The following is a 26,019-nucleotide window of genomic DNA, read 5'->3' as shown; positions in this document are numbered from 1 at the left end:
CCTACCTAAGATAATCGCCCAAAAACTGAAAAAACTATGGCTCTCAGAATATGGAGACACTAAAACATCATTATTTTTTTGTTTCAAAAATGATATTATTGTGTAAAACTTACATAAATAAAAAAAAAAAGTATACATATTAGGTATCGCCGCGTCCGTATCGACCGGCTCTATAAAAATATCACATGACCTAACCCCTCAGATGAACACCGTAAAAAATAAAAACTGTGCTAAATAAACAATTTTTTGTCACCTTACATCACAAAAAGTGTAATAGCAAGCGATCAAAAAGTCACACGCACCCCAAAATAGTGCCAATAAAACAGTCATCTCATCCCGCAAAAATCATACCCTACCCAAGGTAATCGCCCAGAAACAGAAAAAATTATGGCTTCAAAAATGAAATCATTGTGTAAAACTTACATAAATAAAAAAAAAAGTATACATATTAGGTATCGCAGCGTCTGTGACAACCTGGTCTATAAAAATATCACATGATCTAACCTGTCAGACGAATGTTGTAAATAACAAAAAATAAAAACGGTGCCAAAACAGCTATTTCTTGTTACCTTGCCTCACAAAAAGTGTAATATAGAGCAATCAAAAATCATATGTACCCTAAACTAGTACCAGCAATACTGACACCCTATCCCGTAGTTTCTAAAATGGGGTAACTTTTTGGGAGTTTCTCCTCTAGGGGTGCATCAGGGGGGCTTCAAATGGGACATGGTGTAAAAAAAAAAACAGTCCAGCAAAACCTGCCTTCCAAAAACCGTATGGCATTCCTTTCCTTCTGCGCCCTGCCGTATGCCCGTACAGCGGTTTACGACCACATATGGGGTGTTTCTGTAAACTACAGAATCAGGGCCATAAATACTGAGTTTGGTTTGGCTGTTAACCCTTGCTTTGTAACTGGAAAGAAATTATTAAAATGGAAAATCTGCCAAAAAGTGAAATTTTGAAATAGTATCTCTATTTTTCATTAATTCTTGTGGAACACCTAAATAGTTAACGACATTTGTAAAATCAGTTTTGAATACCTTGAGGGGTGTAGTTTCTTAGATGGGGTCACTTTTATGGGATTTCTACTCTATGGGTGCATCAGGGGGGCTTCAAATGGGACATGGTGTCAAAAAAAACAGTCCAGCAAAACCTGCCTTCCAAAAACCGTATGGCATTCCTTTCCTTCTGCGCCCTGCCGTGTGCCCGTACAGCGGTTTACGACCACATATGGGGTGTTTCTGTAAACTATAGAATCAGGGCCATAAATACTGAGTTTGGTTTGGCTGTTAACCCTTGCTTTGTAACTGGAAAAAAATTATTAAAATGGAAAATCTGCCAAAAAAGTGAAATTTTGAAATTGTATCTCTATTTTCCATGAATTCTTGTGGAACACCTAAAGGGTTAACAAAGTTTGTAAAATCAGTTTTGAATACCTTGAGGGGTGTAGTTTATAGAATGGGGTCATTTTGGGGTGATTTCTATTATGTAAGCCTCGCAAAGTGACTTCAGACCTGAACTGGTCCCTAAAAATTGGGTTTTTGAAAATTTCTGAAAAATTTCAAGATTTGCTTCTAAACTTCTAAGCCTTGCAACATCCCCAAAAAATAAAATATCATTCCCAAAATGATCCAAACATGAAGTAGACATATGGGGAATGTAAAGTAATAACTATTTTTGGAGGTATTACTATGTATTATAGAAGTAGAGAAATTGAAAATTTGGTATTTTTTTTTATAAATAAAAATTTATTTTTTTTACTTCATTTTACCAGTGTCATGAAGTACAATATGTGACGAAAAAACGGTCTCAGAATGGCCTGGATAAGTCAAAGCGTTTTAAAGTTATTATCAGCACTATTAAAGTTACACTGGTCAGATTTGCAAAAAATGGCCAAGTCCTTAATGTAAAATAGGGCTGAGTCCTTAAGGGGTTAAAGGGAACCTGTCATCAAGTTTATGCTGTCCATACTAACTGCAGTATAAAGTAGAGACAGGTGAGTTGATTTCAGTGGTCTGTCATTTAGAAGTTAAAAGTAAGTGGTTGCCGAGAACCAACATCACAATCATTGCAGACTAGGCCTGGAAAAGAGTCACGGCCACCTGAGAAGAGTCATGGCTATAAATGAATTCCTGCTCTTCCTGCTGATGACTGACAGTCTTCCACCTAGTTTTCTCCCTTTCTGTCTAAGAGAACTGCCAATGATCAGCAGATGGGTGATAGAACAGGAGATGAGGAATAACCAGGACTCTTCTCTGGTAGATTTGACTCTTCTCAAGGCCTGAGCTGCAACGATTATGATCCTGGTTCTCGGCAAGCACTTACATTTAGCTGATGAGTGACACACCGCTGAAATCAGCATTTCTATCACTATTTTATGCTGCCCTCAGTGAGGTCAGCATAAAGTTGATGACAGGTTCCCTTTAAGAGGCATTCCATTTTGATCCATCATAATAGAATCTATGGCAAAGCAAAATAGATCCAACTAGTTTCCGTTATGCATGACGAAAAACAAAGTCCTGCATAAGGGACACCAGACGGATCCGTTATGCTTGGCCATAGACTTCTATTATGACAGATAAAATCGGAATGCCTCTTAAAGGCTTCCGTTTTGCATTCAGTAATAGAATTCCGTTATATTCCAGGTGTTCGGGATTCCTCCACTGCCCAAATTACGAACCTGAACCTGTAAAGTTCGGGTTCACTCATCCCTTGTCATGAATATCTGATCTTTGGGGGTCCAATACCCAGCATCCCGCCAATCAACTGTTCGAAGAGGAGGCGGTGCTCCATGCAATCACTTTTTCCTTTTCATTACACTGCCGGTCGTCTCGGAAGTGCAAAGTAATTACAAGTACTCGGTCCATTCACTTGAAGGGAGTAAGTACTTGTAATTACAATATGCCGTTGCAGCAAGGGAGACAATGCGTAGTGTAATGAACAGGAGTAGCGGTCGCATTGAGCTTGGCAGAGGTGTTGGGTGCTGGACCCCTGCCGATCAGATACTAATGATCAATCTTGAGGACAGGTATTCAATAAATATTGCCTGCACAACCCCTTTAAGTACAAAACATGTGGTTACAATACTGATGACTGATGCACATCAAGAAAAAAATATATAATTAATCAAATGCCACTATATATACAAGCAATTGACTAAATCAAAACATGTTTTATGTGGGCACTCATAATAGAGGCTCGCCTCCTTTCACTGAATTGGCCCACACACATTTTAAATGGACCAATAAAAAAGATACAATTTCTTTAACATCCCTGCTAAGAGACCCTACCACGTTTTGTTGTCCAGGTTCCCGTAAGGTTAAGATCAGTGTATAAACGGACATGCTGGGCTATGGGAAACAGCCAGCTTCGTCAAATAAAGCCAGGATGGTACAAGGGAGACCCCACTGGGCCTTTTATTTAGGAAAACAAACAGAAATGGCACGGAGCCCATCTGCTTATGGACCAATTTAATGATAAACCAATGCTCTCTCTCCCTCTCAGGGGACATGACAATTGGCCAAAACTTTTGGGAGAGAGGACAAAAAAAACAAGCTGTCTTTCTCCTTTTCTTGTCTTCCATTTCTTTTCTTATTGCACGTGTGTTCTTGTAAAAACGATTAGATTGCAATTTGTATAACACCGTGACCCCCAAATTCAGACATTTAACCCCTTTATGAAAAAAAGAATGCCAAGAATTCTGGGCATTGTGGTAATTCACTCAAACTGTGATTTTCAGGGTGAAATTGCAAAGGTGGCTCTCAGTACAGATCCCTGAGTTTGCACCTCTTGTGTGGGAATTGATGTATACAAGTGGGGGGAAAAAAGTATCAGTGGGGTCTCAGTGGGCAAACAAATGTAACATGGTGACTAATTTGACTCAACAAAAAGACAAAACCATTTGGCCAAGAAGCTCGGCTGAAAAGTTCTTTATTCTCCCACACTGCAAAGAGATAGAAATATCCTCAAAATGAAATAATTACTCTAATTACACCTCAAGCTATACAGACCGCTTGTGAGACACTTATACAGGCATGGCCTTATCATTTTAATTTGTTCTGAATCATGTGAAGTGAAAATATTTGATTCTTAATTGAAACAAAAATGTAAAAAAAAAAATATCTAAATCTAAATCTGAAAGCACAATAATAATAAGCAATAAAGTTGAAATCTAAATTTCCAATTAAAACAAAATTTACAAGTGCCCATAAACCCCACTAGAAAATATTCACCAAAATACAAGTTTCACAAGGTATAAATGCTCATTTCATCACCAAAAGTATACCTTTCCAAGAATGAAGATAAATTTATCTTAAAAGGGGATTACTATAGATATTAACAGAAACTTATATAGTTGCTTTCCTCATGTACATCTTCCTTATGATTTTTTTAATATTTTTTTTATTTGGACACTCCTGGCCAGTTTTCACCATGTAAAAAGATCTCTCTGGTTTGTTTCCCTCCTGTATGTAGCACTTCCTGTTCCTGTATCCAACCAAACCCATGATGCACTTCTCCTTTTTCTGCCACAGCTCCAGCACCGCCCCTAACGTCCACCCCAGTTTATAGCTCCTCCCACCCACTATTACCAACACGCCCATGGACATAACATCACAGGAAATAAGAAAGAGCTGCATGGACATGGTCATGTGGCCACAGCCCAGAATAAAAGATAGGAGCAATAAAGGTAAAAGAAATACATGACATAATTACAGCTACCTTCATACATGATTATTTTAAAGAATGTTGAACTAGAAACTTCCTTGAAGCTTACAGGAACCTGGACAACAAAGTTAAACTTTTGTTTATGCAAAACCTGGCTTAGAAGATCATTCAGATGAGGAGAGAGGTGCTAAAGACCGAGCTGCCTGGCAAGATCCCTGATGGATTTCACTGTGAATGGCATTGTGCAGCTTGCTATGTACTATGATACAAAGAAGCTGCATTAGTCAAACGGTGCAACATTTTTTTTTATAAAATCCTACTGCAAAAATGCTTTTTCAGACAAAAATACATACTGTACATTTAAGAAAGAAAATTGCCTGAAGGTATTCATAGCTTTGTTTTTACATACAGGGTGGGCCATTTATATGGATGCACCTTAATAAAATGGGAATGGTTGGTGATATTAACTTCCTGTTTGTGGCACATTAGTTAAAACCAAGCACACCATTGTTTTTCTTGTGAAATTCCCAATAAGTTTGATATGTCACATGACCCTCTTCCTATTGAAAAAACAAAAGTTGGATTCAAAATGGCCGACTTCAAAATGGCCACCATGGTCACCACCCATCTTGAAAAGTTTCCCCCCTCACATATACTAATGTGCCACAAACAGGAAGTTAATATCACCAACCATTCCCATTTTATTAAGGTGTATCCATATAAATGGCCCACCCTGTACATCCTTACCAGATGTAGGAGGAAGGGGTATACAGCTCATTATGATTGGCACAATAATTGTTCTTCAGGGGGACTTTTAGTGGATACAGTTGGATACTCGAAAAATATACCGGTACTGTAAGGTGATTTGCCTTCCTATGAATTAGGACAGAATGTGCATTGCAATAGGGAAGTTAGATTAGCTCCATTGGGGACAAGAACTAAAAAGTGTTCAAGGACAGATGTGAGGGCTGCAAAATATGCTGATGCTATTGCTATATAAGTAACAATAAATAATAATAAGGTATTGTAGGTAAGTAGCCTATCTATAGGTTTACATTTTCATTGCGCTATCAGGCTTTTATGTAGAATATGATTTAGAAAATTACATTTCTTAATTCTAGACTCCTGTTATAATAATGAAGTCATTATGCACGACTGCTCTGCCAGTTTCTAAATCTTACATATGACCAAGTTAACTTTAGTCATTGTACATAAAAAAAAATATAAAAAAATTCTAAAGAAAAACTTGGCTCGGGCAATGAAAAAAAAAAAAAAAATCTTTGTACAGTCAAGGCTCGGTTATCCCTCCTTTGTTAGAATGAAGCTTTACATTTAGCTCAGGGCTAGCGTTAAACCTGTCAAAACATATAGAAATGGCCAATATTTCAGACAAGTCTCTTAAAGGGCAGGATTTTTTTTTGTCTGTATTTTCTTTGCAGATGGAAAGAAGTGCAACAGATACTGAGTATTCTCGTAATGGTGTGTACAAGAGTTTGCCACTGACCCTTGCCAGGCAAATCTGCTCTTTCCGAACCCTTCTCTGATCTGCATGGACGGTAAAATTTGAAGTATTGTATTACATTGCTGTGCGTAACTTTAAAGTGATGTCTCCTTAGGAACACTCCACTTAACTGGGCAAATCCCTCAGTAAATACTAGAGGGGGTGAAGAGAGAAAATCTGTCATGATCCTCAAATCTGGTGAAGAGGCACTTAAGTACTTGTGCTTCTTTCTTGCAGAAAGCCAACCGCAGGATTGTGTGGTTCTTGCAGTGAGAAAAGTCGGATGTGTGCTTTATTGGCTAAACTAACAAAGATCAAACTCAACGTCTGCTATTCTCCTAATGTAAACAGATGAATGAGCAGTAAAGCAGCGTTCTATAGAATACAAAATATATTACATAGCCGGATATAACACAGAATAATACAACTTACTCTTGGGGGACAGGGCAATTCTAAAGTGAATGCTCAGCTAAGCTCAGGGAAATGCAACATACAGTACCAAAAAGGTAGAAATTTCTATTAGCATGGATATAACAGTGGATAACTGGAAAGGTATACGTTGCCTCGAGAGGGAGCTATCACCCAATAAAGGGGTCAGATAAAAAATTACTCCTGCAGAACGCTAGACCCAGGACTGACACAGGAGAATAGTTACAAGGACGGAGCCCTTTTTAGGTCCACTTGCAGGAATGAGAGCACCAAGAAAACATTAAAAAGTGGCTTCAAGTATGGGAAGTAGGGATCGACCGATATTGATTTTTTAGGGCCGATACCGATAATTTGTGAACTTTCAGGCCGATAGCCGATAATTTATACCGATATTCTGGGAATTTTCATTTTTGAGAAAAAAAAAATTTCCTACACAAATCTGCTGAAAATTTATGTTTATTGTTAATGTGTATTTTTTTTGTTTATTGTTAATGTGTATTTATTTTTGTTTTTTTAAATCTTTTTCATTTATACTTAATATTTTTGTGGGTTTTTTTTTACTAACTTTTAGCCCCCTTAGGGACTAGAACCCTTGTCCTATTCCCCCTGATAGATCTCTATCAGGGTGAATAGGAGCTCACACTGTCCCTGCTGCTCTGTGCTTTGTGCACACAGCAGCATGGAGCTTATCATGGCAGCCAGGGCTTCAATAGCGTCCTGGCTGCCATGGTAACCGATCGGAGCTCCAGGCTTACACAGCTGGGGAGAGGGGATCCTGTGGCCACTGCCACCAATGAGTAATACTGGGTGGGGGGGGCGCACTGCGCCACCAATGTTTTTACTATTGGGATTGGTATGGGGGTGGGGGGCGCACTGCGCCACCAATGATTAATACTGGGGGGCTTGGGGGGAAGGGGGGGCGCACTGCGCCACCAATGAAGATAAATCTCTCAATCATTCATATACAGGAGGCGGGAGCTGGCTGCAGAATCACATAGCCGGCTCCCGACCTCTATGAGCGGTAGCTGCGATCCGCGGCACCTGAGGAGTTAACTACCGCGGACCGCAGCTACAGTTCATAGAGGTCGGGAGCCGGCTATGTGATTCTGCAGCCAGCTCCCAGCTCCCGCCTCCTGTATATGAATTAATGAAAGGCTTATCTTCATTGGTGGAGCGCTGGCCACTGCCCCGCCCCTCCTCTTATGTTCTCTCCTCTCATTGGCGGCAGCGGCAGCAGCACAGGGGGAGGAGACACTGCTTCCTTCTCCCCTGTGCTGCGGAGGGAACACAGAGAGCGCTGAGAGCAGCGCGTTCTGTGTTCCCAATACGTTATCGGTATATCGGCAAAATAGATGCCGATACCGATAACGTTCAAAATCCTCAATATCGGCCGATAATATCGGCCAAACCGATAATCGGTCGATCCCTAATGGGAAGTGGCGTAGTCATTACAACAGGGGTGCTGTGGGATTGTGATAGGTATACTGAAGGGATTGCCTTATCAAATGACCCCAAACCATCAGCAATTAGCCATGACTAGAAAGAAAAAGAGGGAGGGGGTTGGTGTCACAAAGAAAATAGTAAAATGCAAAACAATAAGGTACTGGCATTGCATGTACGACTGAAGTAATATTTTATACCATATCATATTCATATGCAAAAAAAGGTCATTTTTATTTTGATTTTTTTAGATTATTTGTATCGGTTCTGAACCATAGTGAAAGGAGGCCCCATTTGTGTAAGGTGCCCATGATGGCATTAAGTTGCACTCACACAGTTGTAATGCGGCTCTGTGAAATATCTTTATATTTAGAACCAAAAATATTGTCCCATGTCAAAATCGAGTCACAATTTTGGCTATAAAGTGCCATGTGGAGCTGTATTACAATTGTAACATACTGTAGTAACATAGTTTGTAAGGCTGAAAAAGGACATACGTCTACTAAGTTCAGCCTGTTATCCTGCAAAGTGGATGCAGAGAAAGGCAAAAACCCTCATGTGGTAGAAGCAAATTTTCCTGATTTTAGGGGAAAAAATTTCTTCCCCCTCCAATCAGAATAACTCCCTGAATCAACGAACCATCTCCAGAATTCTAGTAAATATTACCTGCAATATTATTACACTCCAGAAACACATCCAGGCCCCTCTTTAACTCTTTTAGTGAACTCACCATCACCACCTCCTCAGGCAGAGAGTTCCATAGTCTCACTGCTCTTACCGTAAAGAATCCTCTTCTATGTTTGTGTACAAACCTTCTTTCCTCCAGACGCAGAGGATGTCCCCTCGTCACAGTCACAGTCCTGGGGATAAATAGATGATGGGAGAGATCTCTGTACTGACCCCTGATATATTTATACATAGTAATTAGATCTTCCTTTAGTCATCTTTTTTCTAAACTAAATAACCCTAATCTTTCAGGGTACTGTATTCCACCCATTCCAGTTATTACTTTAGTTGCCCTCCTCTGAACCCTCTCCAGCTCTGCTATGTCTGTCCATAACTGTACACAGTACTCCATGTGTGGTCTGACTAGGGATTTGTAAAGTGGTAGGACTATGTTCTCATCACGGGCATCTATACCCGTTTTGATGCAACCCATAATCTTATTGGCCTTGGCAGCAGCTGCCTGACACTGGTTTCTATAGTTAAGTTTACTGTCAACTAAAATCCCCAAGTCCTGTTCCATGTCAGTGTTACCCAGTGTTTTACCATTTAGTATGTACTGGTGATTTACATTATTCCTTCCCATGTGCATGACCTTACATTTGTCAGCATTAAACCTCATTTGCCACTTCTCTGTCCAAGTCTCCAATCTATCCAGATCCCTGTAGCAGTATATTGTCCTCTTCCGTGTTAATTACTTTACAAAGTTTAGTATCGTTAGCAAAAATAGATATTTTACTGTGCAAGCCTTCTACAAGATCATTAATAAATACATTGAAGAGAATAAAAGCCCAATACTGACGCCTGTGGTACCCCACAGGTGACGGTGACCCAATCTGAGTGTGTATCATTAATAACCACCCTCTGTTTTCTATTACTGAGCCAGTTACTTAACTACATACAGACATTTTCTCCCAGTCCAAGCATTCTCATTTTATGTGCCAACCTTTTATGTGGCATAGTATGAAATGCTTTGGAGAAGTCAAGCTACAATGAGGAACAGAAGTATTTGAACACCCTGCGATTTTGCAAGTTCTCCCACTTAGAAATCATGGAGGGATCTGAAATTCACATTGTAGGTGCATTCCCACTATGAGAGACAGAATTTAAAAAGAAAATTCAGGAAATCACATTGTATGATTTTTAAAGAATTTATTTGTCTTGCACTGCGGAACATGAGTATTTGAACACCTGAGAAACAGCAAGAATTCTGGCTCTCAAAGACCTGTTACTGTGCTTTTAAAAAGTCCACCTCTACTGCACTCATTAATCTAACTTAGTAGCACCTGTTTGAGCTTTTAAAGACCCCTGTCCACCCCACAGTCAGTCAGACGTCCAACTACTACAATGGGCAGGACCAAAAAGCTGTCAAAAGACACCAGAGACAAAATTGTGGACCTCCACAAGGCTGGAAAGGGCTACGGTGCAATTGCCAAGCAGCTTGGTGAGAATAGATCAACTGTTGGAGCAATTGTTAGAAAATGGAAGAGGCTAAAGACGACTGTCAGTCTCTCTCGGACTGGGGCTCCATGCAAGATCTCACCTCGTGGGGTATCACCGATGATAAGAAAGGTGAGGAATAGGCCCAAAACTACAAGGGAGGAGCTGGGACAACAGTTTCAAAGGTCACTGTCGGTAGAACACTACGCCGTCATGGTTTCAAATCATGCATTGCAAGGAAGGTTCCCCTGCTCGAATCATCACATGTCAAGGCCCGTCTTAAGTTTGCCAATGACCATCTGGATGATCCAGAGGAGGCATAGGAGAAAGTCATGTGGTCAGATGAGACCAAAGTAGAACTTTTGCTTGTCGTGTTTGGAGGAAAAAGAAGGATCAGTTGCATCCCAACAACACCATCCCTACTGTAAAGCATGGGGGTGGTAACATCATGCTTTGGGGGCTGATTTTCTGCAAAAGGGACAGGATGACTGCATTGTATTAAGGAGAGGATGAATGGGGCCATTTATTGTGAGATTTTGAGCAACAACCTTCTTCCCTCAGTCAGAACATTGAAGATATGTTGGAAAACCCAGCCACGACCTGAGAACGACCCAAAGCACACAGCCAGGATAACCAAGGAGTGGCTCCGTAAGAAGCATATCAAGGTTCTGGAGTGGCCTAGCCAGTCTACAGACCTAAATCCAATAGAACATCTTTGGAGGGAGCTGAAACTCTGTATTGCTCAGCGAAAGCCCTGAAATTCGACAGATCTAGAGATCTGTGTGGAGGAGTAGGCCAAAATCCCTGTTGCGTTGCAGTGTGTGCAAACCTGGTCAAGAACTACAGGAAACGTTTGACCTCTGTAATTGCAAACAAAGACTTCTGTACCAAATATTAACACTGATTTTCTCAGGTGTTCAAATACTTATGTTCCGCAGTGCAAGACAAATAAATTCTTTAAAAATCATACAATGTGATTTCCTGAAGTTTTTTAAATTCTGTCTCTCAGAATGGGAATGCACCTACAATGTGAATTTCAGATCCCTTCCATGATTTCTAAGTGGGAGAACTTGCAAAATCGCAGGGTGTTCAAATACTTCTGTTCCTCACTGTATAGAACCAATCTATTGACTCACCCAAATCCGGATTAGAAATACGAATTACTTCTACATAGAAACGGATTCGATTAGTTTGGCAGGACAGATACCTCACACACCTGATACGGCATTGTGCACTTATTTTTACTGAGATACTCCAGGATAACCTCTCTTAGAAAATCTTAAAACAGTTTACCCACAACAGACGTTAGACTTACCGGCCGATAGTTTACGGGGATCTGTTTTTGACCCCTTTTTGAATACTGGCACCATATTTGCTGAACGTCAATCCTGTGGAACAGACCCCGTCATTATAGAGTCCTTAAATATTATAAATAAGGGTCTGTCCATAATATTATTTTAATTCTCTAAGGATATGAAAGCGTATGCCACCTGGATCTGGTGATTTCTCTATTTTAATCTTTTTATGCCCCACTGCACTTCTTCCTAGGTCAGACAAGCCACATTTAATGAGGAGTTTACCTTGACACTCTGCATTTCCTCTGACATTTCCTTTTTTCATTGGAGAAAACAAGATTTATAAACTTGCTTTCTCCTCATCGCCCTCCACAACTTCTGCCTCGTCACTCTTTAAAGAGCCAACACTTTCAGGTTTAAACGTACCATTTATTTGATTGAAGAACATCTTAGGGTTAGTTTTCCTCCCTTTGGCAATGAGCCTCTTTGTCCCCAGCTTGGCTGCGTCTGTTTGTCTTTTACATGTTTAATTATTTTTCCTTATATTTTTTGTGCTTTTTCACTATCTTCATGTATTAGTAATCTAAATGCTTTATTTTTGTTATGTATTGCCCCCTTTACATTTCTATTTATCCACATTGTTTTTCTTGTTCCTTTATTCCCATAAGGTATGCACGTCTCACAATGCAAATTTAGGATGCTTTTTAAAATATCCCACTTTGTGGCTGTATTTTTATTTTTGAGGACATTGTGCCAGTTAGTGAGGCTAATGACCTCTCTAAGCTGGTCAAATTTAGCTTTTTGGCAGCTCAGCGTTTTTGTACCTGAAGGAATACCCCTTTGAACAACAACTAGAAGTTTATTGTAATATAATCGCTATTTCTCAGGTTTACTTCAACCTGCACGTCTGTTCTTCTGTCAGGTCTATTGGTTAATTGGAAACAATAATTGACTTGCCTGCACTAACAACAGTTTCACCCAATGGACGAGCGTTTCAGGCGATTGGCTGCACCTTTAGATGGACAGATTGTTGGGAATGAGCATTCGCAGAAACGTTCGTCCCTGATAATCCGCCTTAGTCTCAGCACGTGTAAATCCACCATAGGTCCAGTATGGCCATCCGTCTAGACGGGTCCTGTACCAGTTGGGAATGGTAATTGTCTTTAGTTATTCACAAAAACCTGTTTAGTTTATGAGATCCATAGGTTTCAGTTTCCCAGTCTATATTTGCCGTCTCATATATTTCCCTTAGTATTAGATTTTCTGTGAACTCTGTAATGTTAGGTGGCTTATAACAAACTCCTATCAATATTATTATTTTTTGCCTCCATTTATTTATACCCACAGTGAATCCACACTGGATTTAACATAAAGACAAACCTCACCCCCTTTCTGTTTTTTACAATCCGCCGTATTGCCACTTGTTTACCTCCCTAATCTCCCTACACCAGTTCTTGAGACATTTGTTTACCTCCCTAATCTACCGTTGCCTTTCGGGTGTGGCTCGTGGTACATGATTACTTTTAAGGTCCTGGCTCTGAGCTTGTGACCTAAGTCCCTGAAAGCCCCAATTTATTTATACAGACTACCATTCCTGGGAATACTTCAATACTGTTACCTACTGAAAGATTCATACTTATTGCTCCCCACTACCCCTGTCCTGCTCATTGGCTCCTGTTCATCCACCTTCCGATCCCCAGCTTGTTTTTTTCCTGCTAGGATATAGACATGGTCACTTGTGTTGTTGTAGCCAATGACTGGCTTCTTGGAAATATGGAACTTGAAGATGGCGGAGAGGGAGCCAGCTCTTAGGACCAGAGCGGTGGGGAGCAGGCAAGCATGAATCTTTCAATGAGTAATTCATGCTAGGGGTCATCAGTAAATAATTATTTAAGGAAGACTCCTTTACAGGTTGACACTACAACTGAGGCAAGTATCAGCGTTCCTAGGAATGCTCGTTACCAACAACTGCCCTATGTAAGTGTGCCACCAATCGCCTTGTTCATCTGTAATTGCATCTTTCTATTGGCACATTAAATCATCGTTTCTTTAATAATTTACACACCTATTATCAATACTATTATATATTATATATGTGTTGCCTGTGTCAGTTTAATCTTTTTACAATCTCTATTTCCTAAACCACTAATGTTCTCAATTTAGAATGTACATTTTATGTTGAATGAGCACTTAAAGCATTATAAAATCAAGAAATATGGAAAAAATATAAACGTCTGTTTTATTTGTACCAAGCTCCCTGAGTTTATAGCTTGTCGCTATCATTTTGGTATTTTTTGACGTATAAAGCAGGTTCCACACCCTTCTATCCAAGTACATTTGGCCAGTATACACAATCTCACGGAGAAATTTAAATAGGTGGGTATCGCAAACCACAATCTGAAGACGTAGCAGAACCTGAAATTTCCTGACCTTGTAATGTAACCACAAACATTACAAGCTCCAGTCATAACAAAATGTGAGGTGATCAAATAATAGCACAACCGCTGCCATCTCTAATAAAAATCTTCATAAACCCGGTGACTACTACAATGCTACCAGCAGAAGCAATACTAAACTGAGTAGTCAACGACTGGGCTGAATTTACTATATAAATATTATTCTTAAATGTTAAAAAACAAGAAATACATTAACCCCTTAAGAATGTAGCTGTCACGCTCTAGTGTGGGAGGGAAACCCCCACACCGAACATAGGACCGGAAAGGAAATAAGGTCTGATAACTAAGGAAGGAAGATGGACACCTCCTAGTGAAACCCCTAATCAAAGCCCTGACTGACTACCAGTATGAACAGACACAGGAATACCTAAAGTCCTATATAACCCTAAAGGACTCTGGTACTAATGACAGGAATGAGACATCCTGTTCCTCCAAAAGGAAGGATGAACGGGAGTCTTCCTAAGGCCTAATATAAAACAACAAAGAAATGTAACACACAGAAAAGCCAAAATACAAAGTGAAAGGTAACACTTAACTTCCAAGAAGCTATGGCAGCACCAGGAACTTAGGGTACTTTTACACTAGCGTTTTTCTTTTCCGGCACCGAGTTCCGTCAAAAGGGCTCAATGCCGGAAAAGAACTGATCAGTTATATCCCCATGCATTCTGAATGGAGAGCAATCCGTTCAGGATGCATCAGGATATCTTCCGTTCAGTCCTTTTGACTGATCAGGCAAAAGATAAAACCGCAGCATGCTACGGTTTTATCTCCGGACAAAAAACTGAAGACTTGCCTGAATGCCGGATGCGGCTTTTTTTTCCATAGAAAATACTGGATCCGTCATGCGCATGCGCAGACCGAAAAAGCAGGTAAAAAATAAATAAATTGCGGATCCGTTTTGCCGGATGGCATTTTTCTGACTGATCAGGCATTTTTAAGACTTATCAGGATCCTGATCAGTTTTAAAAATGCCATCGGTTGCCATACATTTTGCCGGCTACGGAACTACTTGCCGGATAACTCTGCCGCAAGTGTGAAATTAGCCTTAGCCGAGATCCAAACACCAGCTATCCACAGGTCCAACTGAAGCTATAAACTTCACAGCATTGTGGGAGAGACAACTTGTCACGGCCTTTGCTGTGTGCGCCGTGACACTTTTGCCATGCTTGCAGTGTCCCTAGGCAACGTGTTGCAGTTATAGCATGCAGGGGCAGTGTCACGGCCTTTGTTGTGTGCGCCGTGACATGGTTGCCACGTATGCTGTTGCCTGCAGCAAAGGGTTGTTTTTTATGCTTGTGTGTGCATTTCCCCTTCAAGTTGTAGCCTCCCTCTGTCTGGTGCTGTAAGGGTTAACTCCCTGACTGGGTGTGGTCACTTGGCCTTTATCTCTTGTGGCTTCCTGGCTGGAGTCAGTGGTACTTCAGCTGTCGTTGGTGCTGGAGCTCTGCTCCAGTCCAGGGTGTTCTATCTGCCCAGTCCTTGAGGGCCACCTTGTAGGACATCGATGTCATCTGCGATTTCATTCCTTTGTCTCCCTTATATCCTCTATGTACCCAACCTCACTTGTTGTATGTTTGGTGTGGGTTTATGGTTAGGGTTTGTTGTACGTCTTGTTTGTTGTAACATGTCTGGGATGTTGTTGGTGTTTGTCCCTACATGTGTGCAAGACGTTATACTGTGTGTGTTGTAACTCCGGAAGGGGGCTGGTTTCCCGGAGGGGTGAACCATAAGTCTGTATGCAGTGCTGCCTGGGGCTGCAGTGCACCTTGCTATTTTGGGCCCAGGCAGAATCAGGAGTGCTGGATACCTGTATGTGGTGTTGTTTGTACGGTGTCCTATTTGGTGTGTGGGCACCTGTACTTTTTGCACGGGTTCCAGTCGTAGTGGCTGCAGCAGGTAAGTGTGTTTCTGGTGTTCTTACCTGCCGACTCTGTTGCTGCATATGGTCTTTTCCTTTCCCTGCTGCTAGGCCATTTGAGACTTCTGTTCATCCGTGTCTGGGAAGAATAGGTCGTCTCTCCCCTGCTCCTTTGTGAGAGATTATCAGGGCGACTCAGGGCCAAAGGTAACCTGGTATGAGCCGTTCTACCATCCAGGTCCGCTCATACGGTGAGGAGTTAGGGTGAGGATTAGGGACGATTTAGGAGGTAACCTGCTCCCTGATTCTGGCGTCTTGGCCTAGCTGCTTCTCCTTTATACCTGACATTGTACGGTGCAGGGTTTTCCCGACTCCCCACCGTGACACAACTATAAATAGGGAAAGGTAAATGACCACAATAGCAACACCTGGAGGTTAAGGGTGCGGCCAGTACCAGAAACAACACAGGCGCCTATTCATCCACAAGGTAAACATATCAAACCAAAGCACTTGTTGCCAGTCTCAAAGATCTCCTGCCACTCACTGTCGCGGGGACGTCCGTATGTCGGGTACGTCAGTGACAGTAGCCTAACTTGGTACTTAAATGCTATGATTTAATAGGGTCCTTTGATAAAAGATTTTCCGCCCAAAAAATGAAAAAGAAAATCAAGAGGTGGTATATAGGACGTTCAAGACCAACCAGATGTCTCCTTAACCCCCAGTGAGATATCTGCCTCCAATAGACGGCGCTGTGCTTGGTAAGCTGCGAGGAGAATGTGGCACTCACCAAAGTGCCACAGCCTCTTCAAACAGCTTATTTGCAGGGAATCAGGTGTCAGACCCCCACCAATCACATACTGATGACCTATCCTGAAGACAGATCATCAGTATTAAACACTTGGACAACACCTCTAATTTTCCCTGTGGTGGCGCTGCAGTAAAATTGAACACTTAGGGACGTTTTTTATGGATCCGTTGTTCCGTTTTTTTTTTTCCATTGTGTTTCCGTTTTTCCGTATGCCATATACAGTAATTACATAGAAAAAAATTGGGCTGGGCATAACATTTTCAATAGATGGTTCAGCAAAAACGGAACGGATACGGAAAACATACGGATGCATTTCCGTATGTATTCCGTTTTTTTTGCGGACCTATTGACTTGAATGGAGCCAAGCACCGTGATTTGCGGACAAGAATAGGACATGTTCTATCTTTTCACGGTACGGAAATATTGAAACGGAATGCACACGGAGACACTTCAGTTCTTTTTGCTGAACCATTGAAATGAATGGTTTAGTATATGTTCCGCATACTGAACTCAAAAAACGGCCAGTATACTGAACACAAAATACTGTCGTGTGCATGAGCCCTTATTGAAAAGTTTTCCCATAGATAACAGCTGATTGCTGTGAGTCCCGGCAGGGAACAGTGTAATCATCTTATTATGAAAGGACCCTATTAAAAAACCTGGATTGTTCACTACCGTGTTAATGAATAATTACAATAGAGATCTATAGGGGCCCCCATACACATTAAACAACTGTTGGTTGAACCTGCTAATCTTTCTTTTGTTCTCTTGGGATATGTCACCGCCAGTTGTGTCTGGAAGTGGCCTTCTCCTTTCTCCTCATAGAAAAAGCATGCACGCTCGGCCAATGTAGGGAAGTCAGGAGAGACAGCTGCTGGATAAATGAGCGTTCAGCGGACCTCCGCAGGACTGTAGTACCCACTGTCTGAGTGTAAAACAGCACTCAGACCCTCACTGAAGACTGCTTCTGACATGTCTATGATGGTGAAAACTTTCCCTGTACAAAAAAACTCATATGTATATAAGACTCTAAAATCATATAAAAATATAAATTTTATAACTACTGCCACCTCTATATAAATCATTGCCAGTGCCCGAAAATTACAACTACTCGATCCCGTCCTCTTAATTCAGAGCAAGAAAACTGTTTTCATTTCTTGACACTTTTTAAGACTAGACATCAAGTATAAAAGAAAAAAAAACAACTCACATGTGCTAATAAAAAGAACACAAGTACACTCATACCTTTCACTCAAGAACCACCCGCCTTTATTGTTTCTTGGTTTAAAAAGGGCATGAAAAAGGGATAAACTTCACACATAGACTTCTACATTAGAAAGAAAAACATAAAAGAAAAATAGAACAGCACTTCTCAGCTGTGACAGGTCGGACGTTTAGCCGACATAGTCAAGTCTTGTGTTGGCTGCATGCTTTCTGGCTCTTGATTCGCTCTTCAATCAGGCTTTGGTATTATTGAAAGATCCGACTAAATCCTGCCTGTTCAATACCTTAATCCTATTTTCTACAGCTTTATTATCTGTTTCGGCTTCTCTGGGAAAAGCAGTTAAGGATGGCACGTTCTCTCTGTGGTTTTTCCCCCAGGTAAAGCGCATTCATTCATTACCAGAGGAATGGTTAACAAATGGACTAAATAAACAATCCGCGTGGCTTCATGGTTTTCTTCCTCTTTTCCAGTTTCTTAAACTACGATCAAGACTTTTCTATGTTTTTAGTTAAAAAATGATGGCTTTAAAAAAAGAAAAAGAAAAAAAAAAAAAAAAAGTAAGTTACTTTCTCCTCATGTGATGAAATAATTCATTTTTTGGGGGGGAATCTGGCTCTTTCCTAACGACGGCTGTGCGCAGACACTGAAGCTCGCTTGCATTCTTTTGGTTTGCTTGCTGCATTGTTTCTCCCTTCCAAGAATTCCAAACCGCAGAGTAAGAAAAACTGAAACCAAACTGGAAGCTAAAATATGCAAAATGGGGAATCTGACACTACAATTTATTAATTGTGCTTGTCTGCTCTCCTTAAGACAGAGCCTGACTTATTTCTTCAGAAATGTTGTAACACACCTGTTCCGCTCTTTGTTTTGCAGTGGTAAAGAAAAAGTAAAGTTACAACAGAGATGATAGACAAAAGAAGTAAATTTAAAGGGGTATACCCATCACAGACAATGGGGGCATGTCGCTAGGATATGCCCCCATTGTCTGATAGGTGCGGGTCCCACCTCTGGGACCCGCACCTACAACGAGAACGGAGCGGGGAGAGCTGTGGCTGGAGGACCCCGGATTTCGCGGGGTCCGTCCACCACCAAGCGCTGCTCCTATAGAAGAGAATGGGAGCGCACTGCGCAGGTCGCGGCCCCTGCTCCCATTTATTTCTATGGGGCAGACGGAAATAGCCGGGCCAGCTCTCTGCTATTTTCGGCGGCACCCAAAGAAATGAATGGAGGGCGGGATGCAGGGAGGGCATATGCGCCCTCCCTTCATTTCCCCGCTCCGTTCTCATTGTAGGTGCGGGACATGGCGCCATGTCGGTAACTGAAGTGAAAGGGTTACTGTAGAGCCACGTGCCTCCTGAGCTCACTGAGTAGCGAGCACTAATAGTAAGGGCTCATTCAGATGGCCTAGTGTTTTGCAGTCCGCAAATTGCGGATCTGCAAAACACGGATAACGGCTGTGTAGGTTCCACATTTTGCGGACCGTACATGGACGGCACTATGATAGAAATAACTATTCTTGCCCGGAACTAAGGAAGATGGATTTTTTTTTAGGGTTACCGTTGAATGTAACTGCATGGTTTACTGCTCATTTTAGTCATTTACTGATGTACACCAGCCAAATGGCACTATTTAGACCTCCACTAGGGCAATGTGGACACATTTTGTGTGTACGTCAGGAACTTACTTGGTGTACACCCTAAACATACATCACAAACGTAATGTCAACCTAGTCTAACTAGAAAGCCATTGCTTGTCCATTGCATGTACAGTATCCTATAGTTATGGGCACAGCTGAAATATCACACCTTCTAAATAGAAGGGTTATCCACATAATTAGGCATCATAGAGCACTATGTAAGGACAAATTTACACTGGGAAGAGCTTAGCCCTATTGTCCAGATTACTTGCCTATTTTATTTTATGCATCTCTAACCCCTGGTGTTTGCTGGTGGAAGCCATAACTGGCCAGACAGTTTCCCTACAGGCCAATTGTAGTATTACATGGCACCCATTCAAAGCAATGCCTTGCTCTCTTAAGAAGTCCCCGTCTATGACGTCCATATTCCATACCAGGGAATACGGGCAGGCTTTAAGGGAACATCCCATTTAAATGTTTGTGAATACAGAGCTTTCTAATAGTGGACAATTAAAGGGGTTGTCAAATGTGATGAGGTATATGAGACCACTGAGGTCAGTAATTGGCTGCCGTGGTCAAGTTATAACGTCAGGGGAGATAAGAAGAATAAAAAGGCATGTTAGATTTCAACACGACTGATCCCTAATTTTTAAAGAAGACCTGGCAGTGGCATAGGCTACTTTCCCACTAGCTCTACTAGAACATCTTGACAGAGTCCCTCCTATCCGGCATTGTCGGATATACTACAGGGTGACCCATGAAAAAGTAGCCCGCCTCCAGCGATAGTATGACCAGATGAACGAGCAAGTGGATTGTTTTTTTGTTTTGTTCTTTTATTACCCAAAAGTCAAAAAAGTTGCTGAAAGTGGTCCCCGTTCACATCTCTGCTTCTTTGGGCAGGTCGGATCATGTTGGCGGATACTGCTTGTGATGCAGCAGAAGAAAAAATGTCCTGCTTTTTCCAACAAGATGGGACGACATGCCGCACCTCACGGGACTTACTGGACGGGTTCATGAACTGTTTACAGAGGAGCGAACTGTGAGCAAAGGGTTATGGACACCACGTTCCCCAGACTTATCCACATACAATTTTTATCTGTGGGGAAATATAAACCAGAAAGTGTCCGCTAACAATCCACAAGGAAAACATCACACACACCATCCGCAGCATCACAAGCAGTATCAGCCGACACAATCCGACCTGCCCAAAGGTGCAGAGACCTGAACGGGAACCACTTTCAGCATCTTCTGTGACTGGTGGGTAATTAAATAAAACAATCCACGTTCTCATTCATCTTGTCACACTATTGCTGTAGGTGGGCTACTTTTCCGTGGGCCACTCTACCCTTTCCCCACCGGAGCCCACTGACTATAATGGGACCTGATGGGGATCCGGCCTGTTTTCGGCTTTAGTGCCCAGAATTCCGCTGGACAAAAAACATTTCCTGTCAGCAGCATTTGGCCGGTCAAATCTCTACACTAATGTCGGAAACAGGCAGACTCCTTGCCAGGTCCTATTATAGTCAATGGGGCCTGTTGGCGCTCAGGCCTCTTCCAAATATGTCGAACGAGATGAACTTCCTATGCCGGCACAGCCTGCCAGGTCATTTTAGCGCTAGTGTAAAACTGGCCTTACTCACATCTCCCTTTTGGGAACACAAGCAAACTCAGCGGAACCGAACGTGCGTCTGTATGGGTGGTTCGGGAGGAACAGCTGTTGTTCGAAGAAGCGTTCGTCCGACCACTATCTAAAGCGTACAGGCGACTTTAGCATTTTCAGAATAATAATCCCGTGACCAAGCCATCTACAGGACGGAGAAAAATACTGAGGGAAAAATGATGTCACATAACAGGCAGCCGCAGAATCGGGAAAAATAAGCTGTGACCGTGCATATAATGGAGCGCATATGGCTATGTAATTAAGTCATATATTGTTTTACTAAGCTGTTTACACTTAAAACTACATGCAGCCTGCAATAAATACGGAGTGGACATGGCGGCACCCAGACTTTGTACAGTGCACCGCTCAGTAATTTAACAAAACACCCACTCACCTAACACACATACTGTATATTCACATACATATTATGCTGCATTGAAATGCAGTTAGTCATAGGTCAGAGGCTAGGATTACCTAGGGAAGCAACTACTGGCATACGTTGTAGATTATGTTGCACTGAATAGCATTACCATATGGCGTGTCAGGGAAAAATACTGTACTGAAATATACTGCAATTTAGACATATCTCTGAACTAAAGAATGGATATAACTGATAGATTGCGGTGTTCAATTTAATTGAAATGTCGATGTTTTTACGATTCTAGAAATTACGCTTATTCCTAGCTCTCCTATGTCGATGCATAAGGTAAGTAGACATTTTTTTTACCTTTGAATTTCTGTCAATTATATTGAGGTGAGATGTGCAACAGAGTGGCCGAGTTATGTGCTTTCCATTTCAAAAGAGGTTCTCCAGCAGCTGCAGCGTGTACATGTGCGGACATATAGGGGGAGATTTATCATAGCCCGGCAGCGCACTGCCAGATGCTGCTCCTAATGAAGTATTTCAGTTAAGTCCATGCGCCTTAACTGAAACCTACGCTACCACCTGGTTGGCGTAGAAGATGGTGAATGTGGCAGGTCCGCTGGCCTCACCCACTCCCATGCCACAACCGCGAAAGTGGCGACGCCGGTAGATTTTTTTTTTTTACACCTTTTCACATTGAGTTTGTGTCTTTGTATCCGAATTACAAATCTGGCCCATTGTCTGTATAATCGGTTCAGCAGGGCAGAAGCACAAAGGGGTAAATAGGCCGACTTGGGCCACATATGCACTGGATCATCCCAGTCAGCCAATCGCGGAGCCTCTACGGTTATCTGAGCTGCTCTGTCATTGGCTGATAACTGATAATGCAGTATCGGTGTGTCTGGGGACGGAGTAGCAAAAGGGGGCGTTTACTCCTTCACAGTGAATTAATCCGTTCACTACACTATCCTAGACCACCAGGGATATTATGTACGCCTGCAAGGGAAATTTTCCAGCCATTTTTGCTGAGCGATAACCAAAAAAGTTGTGGGTATAATTGCTGAAAAGGGGGGCCACACATTGTTTTTGTACAGAGGTTCTGTGTCCGCCCCAAAATGTGTATAATACAGTTCTGTGCCCCGGCTGCTGAAGAACATAATACCGTATACAGCTTAGATTCTGCATACCTTATTTTTTCATATACTTATTTTTTTAAATGGATGAGGCTATTTCAAATCAGACCCTCTCCTCTTGGGTCTCACAGTAATATCCGGATATGAGCTTTAAAGGAGTCTTTGTCAGTAGTGTTGCCATGCTAAACCGCAGTTGGAGGTGGGAGAGCAGGACAAACTTATCTTTTGTGGAGCTTTCATTATCAGAAGTAATGTGACTATGATCTTTTATTCTGCCAGATTCTGCTCCTGTGAGTGCACTGAAGTGGAGTTTCACTGTGATGGGCTCCCTGCATTGAGCTGCTTCACAGCCCCTCCCCCTTATGCTCTGAGTGACAGCCGTAGTGGTTTTCTGGTTGGATGCCACAGCTGTCACTCAGCAGAGAGGAGGGGCACGTCACAGTGAAACTCCACTTCAGTGCAGTCAGCGGAGCGGAATCTGGCAGAATAAAAGATCATAGTCACACTACTTCTGATAATAAAAGCTCCACAAAAGGTATGTTTGTACTGCTCTCCACAGCCACTAACTTGTGCTGTCAGCATTTTAGTATGGTCTAAACTGATGAAAGACTTCCTTTAAAATTGAAAATGGCTTACTATAAGAAATTATATGTTATATATACCCTTAAAGGGCTTTTCAGGAAGTCATATAATGATGGTATATACGCTGATCAAATGGAGCACAATGGCCACTTCATTGTTTCCATAGGCACAGCAACTTGTTCCATTAAAGTGAATGATCAGTAGTGCGCCTGAGCATCAGGTTTCCACAATTAAACATTGATTACCTATTCTAAGGGCAGGCCATCAAAGTTCGACTCCCAGAAAAACAAGGGTATTAAGGTACAAAATAATAACCTAAAACCACAGTTATCCTTTATAATTAAAGGGGTTAGCTGGGAATTTGATATTGATGGCCTATCCTCAGGACAGGTCATCAATATCAGACCGGTGGGTGCCCGATCCCTGCACCACCGCTGATCAGCCGTTCAAAGAGACCTCGGCAGTCTGAGAGCGCGTAGGCCTCTTCCTAGGCCAGTAAAGTCACTGTACCATAGTCAGGTGGCCGGAGCGCAGATCAGTCCCATGTAAGTGAAAGGGCTTGAGATGCAATACCAAACAGCTATTATACAATGTACGGCGCTGTACTTGCTAAGCTGCGAGGAGGGCGCAGCGCTCACTGGAGCTCCGAGAAGTGCAGCTGTCTCTTCAAACAGCTGATCTATTCTGAGGATAACCATTAACATCAAATCCCGGAGAACCCATTCAATATTACTGGGTTCACAATGCCATCCATTCCTAGGAGGTTTTATACAGACTCCAACAATTGCACATTTGCCAATACACATTGTGCTTTTTACATCAGAAGTATTGAAAAGATCAAATGACTGATTTATTCTGAAGGCCAAATGCTTCTCACACAATGTATCTGGAATTCCTACCCAATACATACAGAAACAATATACTGTACCGTTCAAGGGTCTACAAATGAGCTGAATTTGCCAGGTCATTGCCCCTATAACCCACCTGCTTTGGTCTGTCAGTTGAAACACAGATTCATCTTAATATGTTACATACTTTAGGCAAAATTCATCTCAACTGGAAGAAACAGCTGCCCACACACCAGGCTACATTTTTTATTTTAATGTATTTCACGTTAGTGGTTACAGGCCCAACCTGGCCTTCTTGGTTCTATATACTACCTTGATCTAAGTGAAAAGATGTGACCCATCCTATAAAAGTCTTGTACTAGTTGTACTACTACAACGCTACTGCTGTGACTACTTTTAAAGACACTGTCCCATCACGACGATATATATTGGATGATCATTTGGATAGGCTCGATGTAATACCATATTTCTCCTGCAGTGGCCACTGTAAAAGTGCGGCTGCTCTTGATGACAATTGGCTGTCAATATCAGATCGGTGGGCATCCGACACCCTGGACCCTTTGCCGGTCAGCTGTTTGAAGAGGGTGGTGCCCCATTAGTGCCACAGCCTCTTCCAAGGCCATGTGACATCACTGAAGTGAATGGGGCTGAGCTGCAATACCAAGCACAACCACTATACAATGTACGGAGCTGTGCTTGGAAAGCTGCCGGAAGCCAGCCGCTCACCAGAACTCCGGAGAGGATGGCGGCTCCCTGAAACGGCTGATCGTGGGAGTGCAGGGACTTGGAGCCCTGACAAAGTGATAATGATGACCTATCCTGAGAATAGGTCATCATTATCAATTCCTGGATAACCCGACTAATTAATCCCCCTAATGTCTTAGCAATCCTGGTATTAGTGAATTGGTTTGGCGTTTTTAATGTGAATGTAAATCTTTTCGTATTTTTGTAGGTAAGCAGTATTCCTAATGATATTAAATTACTGGTATATTCTTATTTCCACTGTCATGGCTAAGGTTCTTAAGGGAACTTGAGAAATGAATCCTGATGGACCCCACTGACCTATACACAAATAAACATAGACGGGTCTATTCTACACTCTAAACATTGATGGATAATTAATACAATCATAAACCATCCAGGCGGCATCTTCTGTGGTGTTCTAAGGTTTCCCTGTGTCACCAACCTCTATCTGTCTATCCAATGCTCAGTGACACATGTTGTCAGTCTATCTTTCAGAGGCCATGCTTTCTAGTGTAGCATCTGGCATGACACTAATCATTACAGCTTGGACCCCTCAAGGCACAGAACTAGTCGGCCTGGCAACTATGCACAGTGTATGATACTACACATACTGGGCCACTTCTTTACTTCTAGTAGGGGCAATCCACCCTCAGTTTTGGACCCAGTAAAAAGTTTCTGGTGAGTGGGAGAGGGGTGGTGTATTGTAGTGGTCTCCGACTTTGGCTCTTTAGCAGGGGCAGATCAAGTCCAATAAAATACTACCAGCAGGGTCAGACTGACCCACCAGAGTACCAGAGGATCCTGTACCCCAAGAATCATTTCCTCTGGTGATGTCACATACCGTATTTTTCGCCCCAAGACGCACTTTTTCCCCACCAAAAGTGGGGGGAAAATGCCCCTGAGTCTTATGGGGCGAATACTAATAAGCGCTTCCATTACGGAAGCGCTCATTAGTACCGGAAGACCAGGAAGCGGAGAAGGCTCTGTACTCACTGCTTTCTGGTCTTCGGCTGTTGGCTGTGAAGGCTGAGCACAGCGTGAGGGCGCTCTGTGACCTCACGCTGTGCGTGCCGGTTCACAGCACAGCCGGCGGCAGGAGGAAGAGGATCGCGATTTTGGTGAGGACGGCGGTGTCCGGAGCAGGAGAGGTAAGTGGTTTTTTTAATTTTATAAAACATGAGGCAATCTTGGGTAATATGGAGATGCTAGGGG

The 26,019-nt window shown here is 42.1% G+C and overlaps 1 protein-coding gene across 2 annotated transcripts in view; it reads right to left on the bottom strand.

Moving 5' to 3' along the window:
* The window catches only part of FBXW4 (F-box and WD repeat domain containing 4), a 192,736-nt gene that overhangs the window by 46,290 nt on the left and 120,427 nt on the right, over positions 1 to 26,019 (bottom strand). The gene's annotated exons all lie outside the window — the stretch shown is intronic.

The sequence above is a fragment of the Bufo bufo genome, chromosome 6 (assembly GCF_905171765.1).
Source record: "Bufo bufo chromosome 6, aBufBuf1.1, whole genome shotgun sequence".
Taxonomy (NCBI): domain Eukaryota; kingdom Metazoa; phylum Chordata; class Amphibia; order Anura; family Bufonidae; genus Bufo; species Bufo bufo.
The sequence above is the reverse complement of the archived record's forward strand: the minus strand, read 5'-3'. Positions and strand labels throughout refer to the sequence as shown.